The sequence below is a fragment of the Marmota monax genome, unplaced genomic scaffold (genome assembly GCF_021218885.2).
Source record: "Marmota monax isolate L192 unplaced genomic scaffold, Marmota_monax_Labrador192_F-V1.1 WCK01_AAM20220418_F8-fsc00096, whole genome shotgun sequence".
In the NCBI taxonomy this organism is placed as follows: Eukaryota; Metazoa; Chordata; class Mammalia; order Rodentia; family Sciuridae; genus Marmota; species Marmota monax.
This window is the reverse complement of record NW_026695236.1, coordinates 3684567-3706966: the sequence shown is the minus strand read 5'-3', so window position 1 is coordinate 3706966 and position 22400 is coordinate 3684567. Positions and strand designations below refer to the sequence as shown.

General features: G+C 39.2%; 1 protein-coding gene and 1 long non-coding RNA gene across 4 annotated transcripts in view; one reads left to right on the top strand and one right to left on the bottom strand.

The window, feature by feature from the left end:
• The window catches only part of Me3 (malic enzyme 3), a 198556-nt gene that overhangs the window by 71878 nt on the left and 104278 nt on the right, over window positions 1–22400 (bottom strand). The window lies entirely within an intron of this gene.
• Window positions 7455–22013, top strand: LOC124089333 (uncharacterized). Its single transcript, XR_006850709.2, has 3 exons — window positions 7455–7674; window positions 7882–7952; window positions 20965–22013. It is a non-coding gene; the product is annotated as an uncharacterized LOC124089333 (long non-coding RNA).

Sequence of the window (22400 nt, the reverse complement as noted above, 5' to 3'; positions counted from 1 at the left end):
TCTCACTCACTCTAGTTGATGTCCCACTGATCTGTCATCAACCATTAAACATGCCCAAGTCTCTATTGTCCTAAAAATAACGACAAGACTTCTAGCTTCTGGTAGTGACATAGTAGCTTATATAGAATAATCTTCCTGCACATAACAATTATAAAATTTTTATTACTAAACAATTATATTATTGTTATGTTGTGAAGTGTGTGTGTGTGTGTGTGTGTGTGTGTGTGTTTATGGCAATGGAGGTTAGATAAATGTAGGTTAGCTTTCTTTTGAAAGAAAGAATTACACTTTTTGAAATTTGTGAATTTGCAGCTCTTTGCCTGAGGGCAGTTCAATCTTCAAGAAACTTAGGGCAGCAGAAAGTGAAGGTTTTACTAGGTTGAAGTATCAGAGAATAGAGCTTGGGTAGAATAACAGCCAGGAAGTGCAGGGGGAAAATGCTGAAGAGGAAGGAGCTGCAGAGGGGATGAGCTCATAAATATGTGTATTAAATCTTCCCAAGTCACTGACTGTTGAACTCTGCATATACAGGGGGACTGGGGAAAAAACAAAAACAAAACCCCGAACTATTGCAGCTGGAATCTGAAAGAACTGAGCAGAGATGTTGATTACTGCTGATCAGGAGAGACATTTCCTTCTCACTGTTATTCTCTCTCTATGTGATCTCATCAATGTCAATGCATTTGGCCAATGATTCTCAGATATCTGAAAACTAGGATTTCTTACCTTTGGCACTAATGATATTTTGGGTCGGGCAATTCTTTGCTTTGAGGAGTGGAGCTGTCATGTGCATTGTAGAATGTTTTGTGGCATCCCTGGCCTCTACCCACTAGATGCCAGTAGCACCTCACATTCTGTTGTGACAACTAAAAATGTCTCCAGATATTAGCAAATGTACCCTGGGAGAATAAAATTGTTCTTAGTTTTAGAGCCCTTTCTCTAGATCTTTGTATTTAACTGTCTACCTGACATGTGTAGAGTTCATACTTAGGACATCTGAAAAATTAATGATCTAATCTTCCACCACTGTGACTCAAAGGCAAGACAAAGCAAAGGCTCATTCCTCCCATTCTCTGCTGGTCAGCCACACTGGCCTTCTTTCCAGTCCTTCATGTGCCATGTTCTTTCTACCTCAGGGCAGTTCATATACTATCTTTCTGTCTGGTACAGCTGTCTCTTCTCACTCTTTTTTAGTTAATTGTTACATGTTCTTTTGATAATGCCAAACCAAAGTAGAGGCTCCTTGTTATGTGCTCCAAGTTCCTCATTTCTACATATGCAAACTTACAACATTTATTTATGTGGCTACTCAGGTAATATACCTTCACACCCCAATTAGACCAGAAGCTTCATGAAGGCAAGGTCTGCACTTATTTTTGATAGTGTACATCACTGTAACACCAGGGTTAGTCAATAACAGATGTGCAAGACAAATTTTTTAATAAATGGAGAAGCGAATAAATTAATAACGACAATGGTTGAGGGATAAAGATGAAAAGTGTTGAATAAAGTCAGATCAGAGTCAGAGCACAGGCAATTTGCAGGGGTATTATCTTGTATCCGACTCAGAGGTCATGTGCACTGTGCTGGCTAATGCTGGGTGGTGCTGGACAATGCTATGCTATCTTGTTATGTGCTAACCTGTTATGTGCTCCAAGTTACATGCAATGCTACAATGCAATGCTATCTTGTAGCAGCGAAATGAACACCTGGAGGATGGTGGATGGGCAAAGGCAAAGGAAAACATTCAAGATGTGGGGTTCAGGGCCCTGTATGATTTAGAGTGTCCCCCAGAAGTTAATGAGACAACACAAGAATTTTCAGGGATGAAATGATTAGACTTTGAGAGGTATGATCTAATCAGTAGATTAATCCACCAAAATGGATTTACTAGGCAGTAACTGTAGGCAGGTAGGATGTGGCCGGAGGAGATAGGTCACTGGAGGCACACTTTCAGTGTCTCTGGTAAGTGGAGCTCTCATTCTTCTCCCTGATTGCCATTTCCTGAGCAGCTTTCCTCTTCCACATCCGTTCGCTGTGATGTTCTACCTCACCTTAAGCCTGGAGGAATAGAGTCAGTCAACTATGGACTGTGTCTCAGAAACCATGAGCAACAAATAAACTTTTCCTCCTCTAATTTTTTTTTCAGGCCTTTTGGTCATAGTGACAAAAAAGCTGATTAAAAAAGGTGGTATGCACTACATTGAAGGGAGCAGTGTAGACATTTGACTTAACTTAACTCATAAGGTTTGAGAGCAAGCTGTAGGTGAAGGGTACCTGAGTCTGCCACCCCAAAGCATGCCTCTTTAGTCCTGCATGGGCGAGGGAGTAAGTACCCATTGGAGAGATGGGCTGGTTCTGAAATAAGTTATGAAAGTAATATATCAAGAAATAAAAAGGCAAGAATTATATATTTGCAGAGCAGGGGTGTGACAGGTTGAGCTGACCAGAGGGGTCCGACTTCTAACAAAGAAAAGGCCTGCCCTTGCTTTATTTATATTGGTACAGACCAAAGGGGATGGATAGGGATCTCCTTCAGCAGGGACAGGATGGGAGTGGAGATAAACAGGTTGCTGGTGCTTGGCAGGTTATGCCCATCTCCGGCAGCTGTGTTTGAACTTGGAGCTGTGGGCTAGGTCAGGATGCCAGCATGATCTGGGCTTTCTTGAACCGGGGAATTTCACCTAGGAGATCCTGGAAAAGCGGCTTCCCTTCCTTAATGGATCAAACATTGCCCAGTTCACACACGGCTCACACATGGCTCCCAACAAACTGTTACTTTGCATCAATCAGGGATGTGGGAAACCTCTAAAAATTGGGCACAGTTTTATTTTTGTAAAGGAAATTTACATTCATAAAAAAATTTCCATTTGACCAAATACCTCTCTCTCCTGTATCAAAAGAAGGACTCTTATCAGTGAAGAAGGCACTGATTTAAATCTGCACAACAGAACTTGTTGCCATACTTTTTCTGGACACCTCTTTAAAATCCCTGTCCTTCCAAAGCCCCAACCCCCCTTTCCTTTGTTTTGATCTAGAATAGTATTAAATCCCAAATTCTATCCACCCCTTTGGGTACTCATGAATGCTCCAATGCAGAATGGACATATTTTTTGTTTTTCTCTTGTTAATTTGTCTCTGGTCAGTCTAATTTATAGGTCCTCAGCTTCAGAACACAAGATGCATAGCAGAAAAGGTTTTTTCCCTTCCCTTTTACAGGCATTTGCAAGGCCATTTTGAAATGACGTATCAGTTAAGACAAAAACTAAGCATTGGATTGGAACTTGTATCTAAAGATGATCTCTATGAAGCTTAAGTTTGTCAAATTATACTGAGTGGATAATAACGAGCCTCAAGGATTTCCCTGGATGAAAATAATAGTTACACATAAGTTTTCTGAAGTTTAAGTAGGGGTAGTGGTGTCAGTAGGATAAACGAGCCAAGTTGAACCTATAAACCTAAAACCTTTTAAAGAACTCTTAGGCCAGGTCTTTTCAGCTGCCACTCTGAGGTATAACTTGAGGAGGTCTTGCTAGAGACACCTCTCATATGAGTTTGTTTTTCACCCATAGATGTGGCTTTAATATTTCTTCCCTGTCAGTTCATCTAGAGCATAGTCACACAGGATGATAATGCTAATGTAGGACATCAAGAATATGGTACCCCAAATATCCATGACTGTGTACCAGTGGGGCACTCCTTTGTGGGTTGTCCTTTGCACGGTTACTCCTTCTCTCAATCCCAAAGAGAAGCTGCATTTAAATAATGAAGATGTAAAATGCTAAATAATCTTTCTTTAGATTTACAGAACCCAGTACATCTGGTGACCCTCAGATTACATCAGAATATGTAATGCCCCTCCTTATTCCTTAGTTCTGTACATAAACTAACACAAAGCATGTCAACTGCTATGAGGTTTAACTTGGAGAAAATAATAGGTCTCTCTAAAGAACTATACAAAATAGCTCCCAGAGGTCAAGGTCCATTGCAATTCTCTAGTCAGAGAAGAAGAGAAAAGGACACACACTGTGGTTGAGGAAGACTCCCCCCAACATGTAGGTTTCCTACCTGTTAATCCCTACACCCTACAAAGATGGAATGAGCCCCTTTCATGTACCTGAGTTTTCCAAGATGGAACTTTGAGGATGATAGCTCATCCCATCTTCTTAGGACCTAAGGTAAATAAATGGATTTCCTTCTTATCAACTGCCAGCTCTCAAGTACTGACTTTCAAGCAGTGAGTGAGTGGCTGGACCTTGGTCTCATATAGACAGACTATAGGAGACCAGACTCTGCCACCCCAAAATATGCTACTGAGGATTATTTCGAGCTATTTATTTTGAGAAACTGCAAACACAAGGAGAAATTCTGAAAACAAGTAAAAATTATTTTGTTTAAAGATAAATTTACATCTACAAAAGAAGTCTCATTTGCAAGAAGGTCATCTCTGTATCAGGAAGATGATGATTCTAAATCACTGGAAGTTCTTATTAATAAAGGCGACATCAATTTAACCCATGTCACAGCCTTACCTTTGTTTCTTAGTTACCTCACCATTATTGGCTGTCCAACAATCTTCTTTCTATGTTTCAGTGCAAAATGATATAGAAGTCTGAACTCAAAAGCCAAGATCTTTGAGAATTACTCATTCTCTGGGTTTCTCCCAGAGGTATACATATTCTTAATTTTTTCTTTTGTTAATCTGTCTGTGCTTACAGGGATCCATCCCAACTAAGAAATATGAAGATATAGTAAATTAGATTTGCTCTCCTACACTAACAAGGAAACCAATTATTTTAAGTTAGAAGAAAAGGGTCTCAGCCCCAGGCTCACTGATGACCTCCAGACTGACCTTGGGAAAGTCACTTAATCATCACTAGCCAATCCTTGGATGTACTTCTGGTTTCTGGATGCTCTTAATTTGGCCCTGTTCTAGTAATATCTCTCAGCCAAACAACCTTGATTCTCAACATTCTTTCTATGACCAGAGCCCAGATAGAGACTCAGTAAGATGCTCAGAAAAAAGGTCACATATTGAGAAGTTAAGATTTATGACCTATTTTAGACTTTAGCAAAGCTTTGGTGTGCTTCATTGTAAACACAGGAAAAGTGTGATTGCTGAAATTATCTAGTACATTAAAATAAGCCATCTTTGTTAATAAGAGCAAGGGGGAGAATGGAATACTTGAAAGGAACTTTTTTTTAAGATTTAAACTTGAGCTACTAAAAATTTCAGAAGAGTCTTTTTTTGTATCTATAATTTCATGCTCTGAATTATATCTTTATCTTCCTTCAAAAGTATCACCTTTTGAGATATATTGAGATTTTTTACCACTTCTCAAAGTGCACCTAAACCTACAACTGAAGTTCTGGTCAGCTGAAGAGTGCAGAAACTCACCCCTCTGCATTCCTTCTCAGTGGTCTCAGAAAGAACATTTAGGTGCCTCAGGAGTACTCCCTCCTGGTTCTGCATAGTTCCACTCTGAGAACACAAACACACAGAGCTTGGAGTGGGGATTTTCAATCTATTTACAATAATATAAAATACTGACAAGCAAAGAAGTTGCAAGCCACTCAAGTGAAATTTTAGAAAAAATGTCAAAGGGAAGGAAGCATAGATGCGGGGTTAAATGCACATGCCCTGGATGACAATCCTTCATTTCAGTGTAGATTGGAGGAAGGAACATCACCTACTTCTCACCTTTGCTATAATGATTAAATAAGGTGATGCATGTATTATAGTGTCTGCTGGCACATGATGAAAACTCAACAAATGGTAGGTAGCTCTTTGTGTTGCTGACTTAGTGTAGGATTTAATAGTGTGATCAAGAATCAGATCATCCTGGTTCAAAGGCTGACAGTATGTTCATCAAGGCGCCTGGCTCATAATATCTAATTATAAATTAGTATTTTAACTAGAATGCTACCTCATCAATGCAGAAGACATGACTGACCTTTATATGTGGCTTTTACTGGTAAAAGAGGAAGGTGGTCATAAAGTGTGGCAGGCGGAAAATCTTTCATTATATGGGTCAGTGAATGGGGGAAAATAAAAAGGGCCTTTAGAAATTAAAAAGGGCCATTAGTGATACACAGTTGGGACTAAAAGTTCTCTACATTGGCTGCGAGAGCTCATACTCAATGAGAATGAGGTCAAGGACAGCTTGAAAGAGAAAACAAATCAAAAAAGAACCACATTCATTGATTTGGTCAATAAACTTTTTTGAGTGTCTCTGTTGCAAGGACCTTGGCAGACCCTTTGCGTACATCATCACTCTGCTTATGCAGTGCAACATCATCGTTCTACAGATGAGATGAAGAGGCAGCGTCATAAAGGGGGAACTGAGATCCACACATGGATCTCTTGGATCTCAGAAATATGACCCCATTAGGTGTGTGATATGGGGCAAGTCATTTCACCTCTCTGGGCCTTAGTTTTCTTATCAGTAAAATAAGGACAATGTGTTATTCATCACAGAATGACTGTGAGGATCAGTTGAGGCGGTTTGCAAACCTCCACCCAATGCAAAGCCTTACAGACTTATGAAATTTAATATTTGTCTGACCCTGTCCAATATGGTAAGTCTGAGCAGCAGTGCTAATGTGAGACTCTCTGAGCACATGGTGCTGCTCTGGTTTCCTTGGTAGTCCTGTCCAGATGTTTGGGGTACTAACTTAAGTGCCAAGAGGCGCTCTGTGTTCCGTAGCTGGGTCTGTTTCAACCTTCTGTCCTTGAGAAGGAGCCAAAACCCTGGGAATGAATAATGCCTGGAGGGGCCCTGTCTTTGACAGCTGTGTGACTCATTTTAAGTGTGATGTTACCATCCTGCTGGAGGCATGAAGGGAAGCAGGGAGGTGGGACGCTCCAAAAGGCCCACGCCTGGCTTTGAGCCCAGAGATATCTCCAGCTTTGGAGTAAATTTTAGGCTGCCTGGGGATCCCCAGGTGCTGGATATCCTGTGGGAAGCAGATGCAGCCTGAGTACTCTTCAAGGCTGGTGGCTCCTCTGAGTAACTAGAACTCCTGGGGCTGCAAAGATGGGCATCTGGGATAGAGGCACTCATAGGAATCTCACTGTTAATAGCTACTAACTGAAACAGTACAAAGACAAAAGTAATTTAGGTTCTGATGACTTCTCCCAAGTTTTTCCTGTTTACCTCAGAAGAGCAATTTTAAAACTTGAGGGGAATATATATCTATATATATTTCTTCTTCTCCTCCTCCTCCTCCTCTTCCTCCATCTCTCCTTTCCTCTCTCTCACCCTCTGTACCCCCTCCCTCTCTCTTCTTTCTCTCTCTCTGTTTCTCAGCTGCCATAAGCTGAACAGCTTTCTCTGCCATGCCCTTCTTTCATAATGTTCTGCCTCACCTCAGGCCCAGAGCAGTGAAATCAGCCAACCATTAACTAAAACCTCTGAAACCATGAGCCAAAATAAACCATTTCTCCTCCAAGTTGTTTGTGTCAGTATTTTTGGTCACACCGATGAAAAGCTGCCTAGTAGAACCATAGCATCTGATTTATGGCTTTCCTCAAGTTTGGATTTTCGTTCTGCACTTCCTTAAAAATAGAGCACATCTCTGTTATCTGATGCATAGTCATCAGGGCCCACTGGACAAAACAGAGAGGAGGTATCCTGAGAAGGGACATGGCTTCTCTTGCATGGCCACTTAAGGGTAAGTGCAGGGAGGGAAGGGAAGACGTTCCTGCTTAACAAAACCCACGCTGAATATTTACTCTGTTCTTTCATGTACTTAGTTCATTTGAAAGGCATATTTGTTGGGGGATGCTCATCCTGGAATAAGATTGAAAGTTTTCTTTCTAATCATATGTGGAAGTAATTAACTCTGCCCTCCAAAAACATCATATGCTCTCTCTTCCAGGCACAAGACAGAATGCTCCATGATTTTCTGAACTGAAACACAACCTCATGACCGGCTTTGGCTAATAAAATGTGAGTAAATTCAACCAGATACTTCTAGGTGGAAGTGTTTAAGGGCCATTGCGTGATCTACCCTTGTTTTTCCTCGTTGTCATTGCAACCTGTACATTCCAGATAAGGCTACTTTATTAGCCTAGTCCCTGGAATGAGGATGACACAGAGTACAGTCCCCAAATTGGCGTTGGTGTTGGTAGTGATAGTGGTGGTGGTGAAGGTGGTTGTGTGTGTATGTGCGTGTGTGTGTGTGTGTGTGTGTACATGCATTTGTGTGAAAGCAAATGTATATAATGTAGAGGCACAGAGTAAACTTTATTTCAAGCATTGAGAGTTCAGGGTTGCTTGTTCCACAGCATAAGCTGACCTTGGTATAATTTAACAAAATCTTTCAGAGATGCTCAATATGTAAAACAAAATATTGGTCTCTGCCTAAAACAGAAACAAAGGCCACCCCCTTTTGAGGGATTTCTCATTCCTTTTCATCCCAGCAGCCATTAAATACCTCAACAGACCTCTGGCAATGACAGAAAAGGAAATGAATTCCTTCTTGGAAGCAGTGCTATGGCATTGGAAATTAGTAATTGAGATTTAGGAGATTAGATCTGTAACACATATCTCCTCCCACTACCCTGTAAGTTCCAGGAGGCCTGGAGAGCATCTGTCTTATTCACTGCTGTAGCCTCAGGCCTAGCACAGAGTCAGGCATACAAGAGGCACTCCATAGGCAATATCTGCTTTAGGTACCATGTGTTGTCTAGATTGTGGTGCTGAAGTGAGACAGATTTGGGCCTTTTCTTCTTTTTTGCAGTTATAAACTGGTTTATAATAAAATTCCAAGGTGTTTCCGTGAACGTATTTAACATAGGACTCCAGTTCCTTGGAAGAACTGAAAAGTCACACTACAGTCTACCTACTTCTTAGGTACAAAGCCATTTGAATTGTCCCTCCTGCCTTCAAAAAAATCAGTTGACATTCTTACTTCAAGTACCTGTGATCTTATTTGGAAATAGGGTCTTTGCAGAGTAATCAAATTAAGATGAGGTTTTTAGGTTGAGTTCTAATTCAATAGTACTGTCATCTTTACAAGATGAAGATATAGGCATACAGGGAGACGATGACCATGTGATGTGGAGGTACAAATGGTGGCAATGTACCTACAAGGAATGGGATGCCAAGAATTGCCAGAAGATAGCATAAGACAGAAGAGGTAGGAAGAACTTCCCTAAAGGTTTCAGAGAGTTCCTGGCCCTTCTGACATCTCACTTTCAGACTTCTAGCCTCCAAAACTGTGATAGAATGCACTTCTGTTGTTCCAAGCCACCCAGTTTGTGGTTACTTGTTACAGCATCCCTAGAAAGCTAATATGCACTACTAACATAGTAGCCACTAGTAAAAGTCATTTAAAGGAATGTCTGTACATTCCTTTAAACTCAAAGTCTGTTGGAATTTCATAAGGGCAAGTGCAGGTGAAGTTTCCTCCCAAGGAAGGCTGGTAAATTACATCACTATCTCCAGTTTCCATCAGGAGTCAGAAAACTTCTCTTGAATTTCAGAATTTAGTTACATGAGAAAGAAAAACAAAGATAATGTTCACTTAAGGAATGTTATTTCTTGAGAAAAAGACTCTTAGGCCTTATCTCAGCCTGCAGAGGAGTGACCCTTAGAAATTTCCTAAAATAGAATTAGGAAAAAAAAAAGACCCAACAACAAAACCCGTTGAAATAGTGTTCCTTTAGGCTTCTTGGCACCAAGTCTAACACAAAAAGAGGACTTAATTAAAACAGGGTCAGTGACATTAGGCAAATGACTGCAGCGGGCTCAGAAGAGGGACATGTACTTTCAACTCTGTAACAAAGACTTGCTGTTGCCGAGGAAAAGCACCATTCCACACATTTTTTGGCAGGAAGGGAACCTGTCCTCCAAAAACCCACAGAGGTTATTTTAAAGCCCTGCAGCAGCCTTCTAAAACCAGCAGCATTGCAGGAGAGAGCAGTTCTAAGAAGACCAGGAAGTAGGTCTAAGAAATAATCTACAAGCCAAGCACCTAGAGAGGCAGAGCCCTGAGAGATTGCAGTGAGGTCCCTGCCATGCCTGGAGGAACTGAAGAGTCACACTGCAGTCTGAAATGTCCTCAGGGTAGTATAACTGAAGTGGGAGATGGGTGCCTATAGATCAATCACTGGGACAGTGGTTGGTCACCTACAGTCCATCTTGGGTTTTACTTTCTCTCTTGAGGACATTTGGATTATTTAAACACACTGAACCACCATGGCTGATTTCCTGCACTCTGGACGGCCCATCCTGTTTCCCTCTGAGGGGGGACATGGGACATTACAAAGGCACTGGGTATATGTCCCTTTCCCTGCCTGCTGGAGGTCCCCTTTCCTCCTGACCTTCCCAGATAACAGTGGATGTGAAGCGCTCCTATCTTTGGAGTAAGGCTTAAAGGTACGGACAGTGTTGTCTGTCCAGGTGGTGCCATTAGTGGGAGTGGGCAGGGCTTCCTGGATTTTATTGACAATTACCTTGACCCTGCATGGACTTTAAGAATTCTGCTTTGTGTCAGGTATTATGCTGGGCATATTGGGCACAAAGAATACAACTTTGTGTCTAAACCTGAAGGGTTTTCTGATTTAGGCAGATCAGGATAAAAGTACAGTAAAATGGGTTCTAACAGAGACATTGGTGTAGGAATGAGGAAAACCACAGGATAAGCAAGCCCGGAATGGCTGGATCACAGAGCCAGAGAGCAGCAGAGAGCCTTTTGGCCTTCCCCTTTCTCTGCCTTCCTCTTGCTATTGGGGTGGTTTTCCCCAAGTAGACTTGAAACCTTACAAGTGTAAGGACCACATCCTTTACTTCCATTGATTTCCAAGGTTCCCTTAATGTAGCCCTGTAAATACCAAATCTACTCGAGAAAGAGATTTCTAAATAGATGGCATTTCTTTTCTCCCCTTCCCTAATTGTGGGAATGGATCAGTTAGGACAGAGCAGTAGAAGTTTTTCACCACTATATCTAGACATGTGAATTTCAGAAGGTTACTAGACCTCTACGAACATGTTTCCTCATTCCCAAAATGAAAGAAATAGATCAGATAACCTCTAAAATTCTTCAATTCTATGTCTATAATCTAGCAATCCATGGAACAGATCCAACAGATATCCATAGAATCATTGCAAGAACACAGATTGGGAGCTAGATAGACTCGATATCGAATTTCAGATCCAATCCTTATTCACTTTGCAAACTTACCTTACTTCTCTGGGTTTCGGTTGCTCATCAGTAAAATGAAGCTGTCATCACTAAATCAGTCTCACTCAGTCCGTGTGAGCATATACACTTATCTGTACAGTGTCAGTCATAAAGTAGCCTCTTGATACATTTAAATTGGAACTTTAGAAATGTTTGCCAAAGAAATGAATGTCAGTTTCCCTCTAAGAAACAGAATTTCATATCATGGTTAACAGAGCAACTTCATATTCTGGTTTCCCTGGTCTTGACACAATTATTATTTGTTTTCCTTTTCACTCTCTAGAACCTGCTGATCTGCAGATCCATTGTATTAAACTCAATACCACAAACATTTATTGGGTGTCAACTATAAAAGGTCAAACTCATTCTTCTGGTGGCATTGTTGGAACCCCTTCCCTGTGTAGTTAGTTATTCATCAGAATCCTAGTAATAACACAAAACATATGCAAAATGTATCACCCAAAGTCTGTGCCTTTTTGATACTGTTATGGAGCTGGGGCCTTCTGAGAAGCTGAGGCACTGTGAAGACCACCTCTTCAAACCCTGATTCTTGCAACCAAGTCAGAAAGATTTCAGACATGTCATTCAGAGTAACAAGAATGAGTTTATTGAAGGGATAGGAAAAAGTAAAGGGAACACTCTCAAGGAAGACAGTGGGTCCTTTCAGAGAGGAGAGGGACAATATGCATCACCTGCACTCTAGTTTTATTGGGGATCCCAGAGAAGTTTCCAGAGAGTCCCACCCAGGTCCACCTCTTGATTTTTGACTGATGAAAGGGTGACAAAAAAAAAAAAAAAAATCCCCACTGTCATGGCAACTCTAGGTCACCTTAGCCCATGCTGACTGGTTCTAATTGGATTCTTAACCATACATTCTTACAGATTTTATGGTTAGGAGGAACTATCTTTATCTCCCAGAGTTTCAGGATCTAGTCACAAAAGTCTCTTCCTTTGGGGTAACTTGGGTTCCTCTTATCAACATTATTTTGGGCCTGCATTTCTCCTTTAGTGAACAGGTAGTTTGCTGAGGAATGTAACATATCCTGTCCACTGAGGCCAGGCAGGGCTGCAGGTAAATTGCTTTTTGGAAAATAAAGGTGGGGGTCAGCACAGTGGACCCATTTTACAGAATTATTCTCTTAACCTTGTGTTCCCACCGTCCTCATCTGTCTGTTCCCTAACAATACCATCATAATGCACTATTTGCTCAACTCTGCATAGTTTTCAACACAGAAAAAAATGATGAAGTAGTAAGGTGTTAGATAAAATACCTCAGGCCTGGTCTTGGTTCCCTGGGGTCCTAATCTTTGGCCTCAGGTAAGTCATGTTATTATTACTTTATGTCACATTTACAAAGTAAGTAAGAAAGAAATCAACATTAATTTTGTACCTACTGGGAACATTTACAAATGCTGCAGCACAAGCCTGGGAGGCAAGGATTGTTGTTCCTATTAACACCTGACAGTAATGGGGCTCAATGAGATGGGATTATATTACTGAGGTAAGGAGTAGCCAATAGCAGGGGAGAGCAGGAAAGAAGCTACTATGCCCTCCTGTGTCTCCTGTTAACGTTTCAGGGGAATCTGTAAAATACACAGCCCTTTAGAAGACAGGCCTCTATTAACATACAGAAAAACTAGAATAGATTTCTAATTTGCTTTTATTCTCTTATTCTTTCCTGGAATTTGCAAATATCATTTATTGCTGCAGGCTCTTTGTTGATTATGAGATAGTTTTTGGCAGTTAAAAAACGTTGAGTTTGGATGGCATTAGAGCAGATTATGCTAAGTGAAGCTAGCCAATCCCTAAAAAACAAATGCCAATGTCTTCTTTGATATAAGGAGAGTAACTAAGAACAGAGTAGGGAGGAAGAGCATGAGAAGAAGATTAACATTAAACAGGGATGAGAGGTGGGAGGGAAAGGGAGAGAGAAGGGAAATTGCATGGAAAAGGAAGGAGACCCTCATCGTTATACAAAATTACATACAAGAGGAAGTGAGGGGAAAGGGGAAAAAAAAACAAGGGGGAGTAATGAATTACAGTAGATGGGGTAGAGAGAGAAGATGGGAGGGGAGGGGAGGGGAGGGGGGATAGTAGAGGATAGGAAAGGCAGCAGAATACAACAGACACTAGTATGGCAATATGTAAATCAGTGGATGTGTAACCGATGTGATTCTGCAATCTGTATACGGGATAAAAATGGGAGTTCATAACCTACTTGAATCAAAGTGTGAAATATGATATGTCAAGAACTATGTAATGTTTTGAACAACCAACAATAAAATTTTTTAAAAAAAGTAAATTGCTGCCATCTTTAACTAAATAATGTTTGAAATAAATATCAATTTAGGAGGAAAAATAATAAAAATAACTTATCAAAAACAAAACAACAACAACAAAAAAACCGTTGAGTTGAATTCCAAGCATTGGGGGAATTTCTCCATCTATTCTCTTTGAATAAGAAGGATCCTGATAAGGTATGTAATGAGGCAAACAAGTGAAGTTTTCATTCAAAAGTATGAACACATAGAAAAGCCCTGTATCTCCATCACATCATTAGCCAGTGGAACACTTTATAATTAGGAGGAAAAGGCCCCATAGATGGGAATTTTAGCTGAAATTGACACTCCTGTTCAAGTAGAAAATCACTTCGGAATCTGAAAATTCAAATTCTGCAACTCACAGATGTTTTCAATTAGAACAAAGAAGGTTAATGTAGTTTCAGCTGTTACTTGAAATACTCAAATGTGCCAAGAAACTCAGAGTTGGTACAAAGGTGTTTTTTTTCCACTGAAATATTTACTCCTCCAGAAATAATAATCACAGAGGCTTCAGGCCCCCTTTCCCTGAGAAGTCACACTTAGCACTCTTTACTTTCTTTCATGGCTGTGAACATGGCAAAGACCCACACATGTCTCCACTTTATAAAACAAACATCTTCCTGCTGCCTACAAGGCTTTTGGTTAATCTGGGTCTCTGGGCAGTAAATTTTTTGGAACAAGTCTCTGTTCTAACGAAAATGTCTGATATCTAAAGCTGATAATGACCTGAGATTCTGAAATTGTTTCCCCCTGACTCAGGAGCACAATGAGTCACTTGTTTATATGTATGTACAAAATAAAGAGGAAAAAAACATCCTATCTGCTTGTTTTTCCAAAGCAGGTTTGAGAATTACTCACACATTTTTTTTTCCACTGAGTCATAAATCTCTACAGTTTCAGTTTGAGAAATAGGCTAGGAGCTCAGAACCCTATGAAGACATGCTGAAACAATAGGCCCCCAAGCCAAGGCTGAAGTTGTAAAAGCTCAAAATCCATTTTATGCTAGCATTTATGAGGCAATTCTATGGCCAGGCATCTGAGTCTTATCTTGAAGCAATTTGTAAGCGGAAGACCCTGCCCACTTTAATTTATCACATAAACATTTCTGGAGCTATCATTGCATATTAGTCATGAAAGCTGGAATTTAATAAGAGAGAACAGAATGCAGTTTCAAAGAGGACAAAAGTTCACTGGGAAAACATATGTTTAAATCGCAGGGACCCTGATCACTGGAAGCAAATGTAAGAGACAGCTAAGTGCCTGGAACTAAATGTCTGAAAGGGCCACTCATCAGATGCAATTAGGCAAGAGGAGGGAAGAAGGACACATTTGACCTAATTTATTGTTTTGACTAAGTTTAGCCCCAAACTGCAAATCTCTTTCAAGGAAGAATCTCAGAACGTTCAGATCAGGAATTTTCAAGGCCAAGGAAGTATTTGCTTTCAAATGGCAGGAATGATGCATACATCTTTGGTGAGAAATAAGTCTCAACTGAAACCTGTCCAATCTGCAAAGCACCAATGTTATTATGAATCTTAAGAACAGAGGCTTAGAACTAAATTGAACTAAATTCCAGGTCTAGATTAGTAGCTGAGCAACCTAGGAAATGATCACATTTGAACCTCAGTTTCCTTACTGTAAAATAAGGCCAATAAATGTTTCTAATAAAGTTATATGTGACAATTCAAAGCAGTGAGCACAATGCCTGGTTCACTTAGATTAAAATAATCTATTTTTTTTTTTAAACCAAGGATTGAACCCAAGGGCATTTAACCACTAACCACACCCTATTTATTTATTTATTTATTATTTTTAGACAGGGTCTCACTAAGTTGCTTAGGGCCTTGCTAAGTTGCTGAAGCTGGCTTTGAACTTGCAATCCTCCTGCCTCAGCTGCTCGAGCTGCTGAGACTACAGTTGCGCACCACTGCACCTGGCAAAAGCACCTAATTCTCTGGAGGAAAGATTCAAAGCATGCTACTACTGCCAAACCACAAAAGAAGACAGAAGGGAATAATGAGTCTACAAAAACCTAGAAAACAATTAACAAAATAGCAGTAACCAGTCTTTAGCCATCAATAATTACTCTGAATGTAAATGACTTAAATTATCCACTCAAAAGGCATAGAGTGCCCAAGTAGGAAAAAAAATAAAAAGCAACTACATGCCGCCAACAAAGGACTCTTTACCTTTAAGGACACACAGAGTGAAATCAAAGGGATGGAAAAAATATTACATAAAAATGGAAATCAAAAAAGAGTAGAGGACTGGGATTATGGCTCAGCGGTAGAGTGCTTGCTTAGCACCGGCGGGACCCGGGTTTGATTCTCAGCACCACACAAAAATAAAGGCATTGTTTTGTGTCCATCTACAAAAAAAAATAAAAAGATTCTCTCTCTCTCTCTCTCTCTCTCTCTCTCTCTCTCTCTCTTTTAAAAAGGAGTAGAGATCAATAAAGTAAAAGAAAATAAACATTAAGTATAAAATTGTAAAAAAAAACAGATTTAAAGAAGGTAGTGATAGCTGGGCATGGTGGCACACGACTGTAATAACAGTGATTAGGGAGGCTGAGGCACGAGGTTGTGAGTTTAAAGGCAGCCTCAGCAATTTAGCAAGGCCCTAAGCAACTTAGTGAGATACTTTTTCAGAAAGAAAGAAAAAGAAAGAAAGGAAGGAAGGAAGGAAGGAAGGAAGGAAGGAAGGAAGGAAGGAAGGAAGGAAGGAAGGAAGGGTTGGGGATGTGGCTCAGTGGTTGTGTGCCCCTGGGTTCAATCTTCAGTTCTTAAAAAAAAAAAAAAAGAAAAGAAAAAAGAAAAAGAAAAAAGATAGTGATATGGAGTCAATTCATCAAGAGGATATAACAATTATAATATACAAGCACTTAACATTGAAGCATCTAAATATATAAAGCAAATATTAGGAGATTGAAAGGAGAGATAGGCAGCATTATAATAAGAGTGGAGGACTTCAATACCCAATTTTTAACAATGAACAGATCATCTAGTCAGAAAATTAATAAGGAAATATTGGACTTAAACTACATTTTGAATCAACAGACCTAACAGAGATAAACAGAACATTTCATCGAACAATAAAAGAACATATTCTTTTTGAATGCACACAGAGCATTCTCCTGCATGGATCCTATGTTGGCCACAAACAAGTCTTAACAAATTTAAGACTACAGTGGTATGAAACTAGAAATCAACAATAGGAGGAATTTTCGAAAATTCACAATATGTGGAAATTAAGAAATATTCTTCTGAACACCATTGGGTCAAAGAAGAAATTTAAAGAAAACTTTAAAAACATTTGGAGACAAAGACAATATACCACAATTGATGCGGCAAAAGCAGTTCTAAGAGAGAACTTTATAGCAATAAATATCTACATCAAAAAAGAAGAAAGATCTCAAAGAAACAACCCATGTCATATCTCAAGGAACTATAAAAGGAGCAAATTAAGTTCGAGGTTAGCAGAAGACAAGAAATAACAAAGACCAGAGCATAAATATATGAAATAGAAACTAGAAAAACAATAGAAATAATCAACAAAACTGAATTAGTTAACTGAAAATGTAAGATTGACAAACCCCTAGTTATCCAAGATAGCTAAGGAAAAAAGGAGAAAAACCAAATAAATAAAATCAGAAATGAAATAGAAATTGTTAAAATTGATAACCACAGAAATGCAAGATCATAAGAGACTACTATGAACAATTATATGCCAAGAAATTGGATAACCTAGAGGAAACGAATTAATTGCTAGAAAAGTATAACCTACCAAGACTGAATTATGAGGAAATAAAAATTTTGAACAGATTAATAACAAGTATAGAGATTAAATTAGTAATAAAAATATCCCACTAAGAAAAGCATAGGACCAATGGCTTTGGATTCTATCAAACACTTAAAGAAGAGCTACTACATTTTTTTCTCAATCTGTTCCAAAAAACATTAATGAATATAAATGCAAAAATCTTCAACAAAATACTAGCAGACCAAAGTTGCAGTATTGGGAGGTGATAGATATTTTAGGACGTGGGGGCTAGTAGAAGGAAGTTAGGTCATTAGGATCATGCCCTAGAAGGAAATATTGGGACATTGGTCTCCCCCCTCCCCCACTGCCCACCTATCATGAAATGAATGGACTTCATCCACCATGTACTTCCACCATGATACACTGCTTCACTATCTGCCTCAAACCAACAGAGCCAAGTTATCATGGATTAAAACCTTTAAAACTGTGAGACCGATAAATCTTTCCTTCTTTTAAGTTGATTTTCTCAGGTGTTTTGTCACAGTGACAGAAAGCTAACTAACATACCACTTATATTTAACACAGTACTGTTAGCCTAGCCGGAGCAATTAAGCAAGAGAAAGAAAGAAAAGGCATCCAAACAGGAAAGGAAGAAGTGAAATTATTTCTCTTTGCTGACAACATGTTTTTACACATAGAAAACTCTAAAGACTTCACTGAAAAACTTGTTAGAACTGATCAACGAATTCAGTAAAGTTTTAAAATACTAAGTAAACACACAAAATCAGTAATGTTTCCATTTACTAGCAATGAATGTGTAAAGAAGAAATTTTAAAAAATCCCATCTATGATAGCATAGCAAATTCTTAGGATTAAATTTAACCAAGGAGGTAAAAGATGTGTATGCTGAAAACTATTAAACATTGATGAAAAAAGTTGAAGATCACACAAATAAATGGACTGCCTAGACTATTTAGTAAATTCTTAATAAATGAAGTTATTTTTATGATTGCTATTCCTTGTAAACAATCCTAGAGGATTCTTCCCATTCCAGTATTACCATAAGTAAAGGAATGTAATAACTAAGGATGAAAATAAAAACAGTTGACTTGCTCTAAATTATGTGGGTTTGAGATAAATGCTTGCAAGGTTACTGCTTTTTCTCTATTAGAATACCTTAGGTCCACCCAGCCAAACTCCAAACTAGTCAATGAAGGAAGTGTCAAATAGGGATCTCAATCTTAATCTGTTCAGGAGACTGTGACAATATTGATGTCCAATGAAAAAATCATATTGTTAGGCTGGGAACATAGTAGGTCAATTCTCTTGTTTCTATTGGTTTGTGTAAACTAAACCACTTATTTATTATTTCAATAATTATTTAATAGATCCATCTATGTAGTGGGTACTTTTCTACGAACTTGAGATATTTATCTAGTGAATAAAACAGACAAAAATTCCTGCCTACATGGAACCTATATCTACTTCATATAGTCATTCATTCATTATTTCACCTTATGGCAAAGGAGTTAAAGAAAGGGAAAGATACAAAGAGCATAAAACACATGTTGTCTAATGAGCTTCCTACATGAGAGAACAGAGAGTGACAGGACAGATCTGTAAATAGCTATTGAATTATTTATTAGAGTAAATTCTACAGTAGGGTATTAGTAGAGGGTGCTGTGCATAGACAGATAAGAGGGAACAAAGTATTCTGCAAGTGAAGGATGGAGGACAGAGCTCAAGGTGGCAAGAGATGGACATTTGAGATGAATTTTTAAAGAACAAGCAGGGTTTGTCACCTAGATAAGGTAGAGGAATGGCATTGGGCAAACTGAACAGTTTTTTTTTTTATTTCTATCAATTAATAAAATGTTAAGGCAGAATGTAAGATTAAAGGGACTGCAAACTGGTGTAGCCAATATGGAAAGCAGTATGGAGATTCCTAGGAAAACTGGGAATGGAACCACCATTTGACCCAGCGATCCCTCTCCTCAGTTTATACCCAAAAGACTTAAAAACAGCATCCTACAGGGACACAGCCACATCAATGTTTATAGCAGCACAATTCACAATAGCTAAACTGTGGAACCAACCTAGATGCCCTTCAGTGGATGAATGGATTAAAAAATGTGGCATATATACACAATGAAATTTTGCTCAGCAATAAGAGAATAAAATCATGGCATTTGTAGGTAAATGGATGGCGTTGGAGAAGATAATGCTAAGTGAAGTCAGATAATCCCCACCCAAAAAATGCCGAATGTTTTCTCTAATACAAGGAGGCTGACTCATAGTGGAGTAGGGAGGGAGAGCATGGGAGGAATTGATGAATTCTAGATAGGGCAGAGGGGGTGGGAGGGAAAGGAGGGGGCAGGGGATTAGTAAGGATGGTGGAATGTGATAGACATCATATCCAAAAGTACATGTATGAAGACATGAATTTGTGTCAACATACTTTATATACAACCAGAGATATGAAAAATTGTGCTGTATTCATGTATTAAGATTGTAATGCATTTATTTAAAAAAATCAATAAAAAATAAAATAAAATAAAATTTAAAAAAATAAAGTACAATATATAAACTAAAGTAGCTTATTTGGGAACTGTTATAAATCACTGGTTATTCAAACTCTGCTTTTGTTTTGTTTTAAAATGAGACTCAAATAAAAAAACAGGCTTTATTAGCCCTAAGTTTTTCCATGAGGTGAGAAGAGTTGAGTGGGCTCCAGCTTGGATCTTCTCTCTGATGTTCTATGCTTACTAGTGCAGGGTTTATGGGAATATGGTCCATCAGATCTCTGCTGGAGAAGGAAGGTATGGATAGTTTTTAAATGAAAAAACTTGGACTCCTCTCCTGACTCGATAGAGCAGAAGCTTGGGAAAAGGAGCTGGAGTCTGTAATTTTTCATAAGTAGACTCTTAGTGAAGCGGCACCGTTTTTCTCCACAGAAAAGTCTTAACTGGGCTTCTCCAGACATCTTCACCATGGCTGATTTTAGGACTGTCAGCAAAAGAGCCTCTGCAAAAGAGTTCAATGTAGATAAACTTCCTAGTTTCATGCCACCCTGTTTTACTTGTCTACTGGCCAAGAAGATACCAGCACTCCAGGTGCTGGACACCCCCTTATTAATTTTTCACAAACATATCCAGTAGAGTAGTTTGTAGAAATGTGCAAACAAGGCCTCTGGCCTTGAGCTGGGACTTCACAGAGATGTCTACATTTTTAAGATAAGTTACCAACTGGGCCCCATGGTAACAACTGGCAGGGGGAGAGAAAAAGGGGGAGAAGAAGCTCTCCCTTTCTCAGGTATTATACTTGAAGGGTTAACTTGCCCAAAACAGTGAGAGAAAAAGCTGCTTTTCTGTGAACTTCTGAAGACTGTGAACTTCTGAGCCCCTCCCCTTACATGCTGGGTATAAAGTTCTGAAACTACCTGAACTTGGGGTTCAGGGGATTGATTGATTACAGCAAAAGCTTGCCCTCTGACTCTGGCCTTGCTTCATTTATCCCCACAACATTAGGAAAGTTTAAAAACACAGACCTAGATAGAGACCAACTTTTAACCACTGCCTCCTCAGTTTGATAATAAAAACTATTTACCTGGCATCTTAATGATTCTAGCCAGCATCTGACCTGCATTTGTTCTACTATTTGTTAAATTCAAACTTCCTGTACTTTCTTTGTCTAGAGAGAATTCTCACTGCTCCTCGCTATTGGATAGCCTGACTTTCACCCCCATGTGAAGCAAAGAGGGTGACTCCAGCTTCATCTATTCTTCTAATCAGCAAAAAAGTTACCATGACAACTTCACTTCTATGTCCCTCTGCTTGGCTGCACATGAGAAGCACGGATTGGCTCACCCAGGGTCCATTGCGCACCAGCAGGCAAAGGCAATCTCTTCACTCATTTGTGATGAGGATTGGACATTGTTATTAACCCTCCAGAACCAAAGATCCTGGATGTGCAGGTCACGATCTCACTTCACTCAAGCTATTTATTTCTTCCCAATAGGCTTGAATTTGGGGCAAGTTATTTTTCAAATAATCAGTAAAGTTTATTCTTTAATTATCTTAGTAACATAGAGACTCTTCAACTACTTTTATTTCCCCATTCTAGCATTTAAATAATTAAATTCCAGAAACATTTACTGAGTGTGTACTATGCAGTCTTCTTATTGAAAATTCTTAAAGTAATTAAACCACTTTTTACATTAATGTTTCAAAAATTTAAGACCCAAGCATTTAAAACAGTTATAGAGAGTTATAACTCTTTGCCTTTAAGTGGAGCCATTCATAATAGAAATTCACTCCCATGGGTTCTATTAAAAATCATTAGGAAAATAAGATCCTGAATTTCTTTTGTCTACTCATGGATCCTCCCATCCATCCTCCTTTCCATCTAACAAGGACCATGTGGCAAGCCCTGCGCTGGGTGTTGGGTATACAATAGTGGTTCCTCTTTATTGGAATTCTACAGCCCAGAAGTGGAAAGAGTCCTGGATGCAAAGAGAAAGGTCCACACCCTAGGTTGGGTTCTTTCTCTTACTATTTATATAGCTTTGGGGAGTCACTTAACTGCTTGACTTCTCCTTTCTTTGTGTGAAGGGAGGCTCCCCTGTTTCATAGGGCACTTGAAAGGATTGTATTTGAATTCATTCTACAACTTTGATACATTATACAAATATAAATAACAATTGTGAATTAAGTTTGATTCAAATAGTGTGGGAATAATATCTCTTTGTAAAAACAATATCTTTGTGTAAAAATGGAGAAAAGTAAAGAGTTTTGGAATAAGAGGCAAGAGATCTGAGTTTTAGTCCTACCATTTCTACTGACTTGTGTCTCTGGTGGGCAGAGTGTTACTTCCTCTCTTGGCCTTGGCTTGAGCTGCTTGATTTATAGCTCTGTGATCCTGCCAGTGCATGCTGCACGGAGAGGCAAGCCTACAGAAATGCAGAACTCAAGGGTCTCTTAATGTCCACCAACTCCATCCATTCAATGCAGGGTTCCATATACTGCTTCTTGAAGAGATTTTACTGCTTTCAAAGGTCTCTTAGGAGGCAAATTCCTCAGTCTGTCTTGGAACTCCAACGTGGGGTTGTCTGGGAGTGCTTGCAAGTGGGCT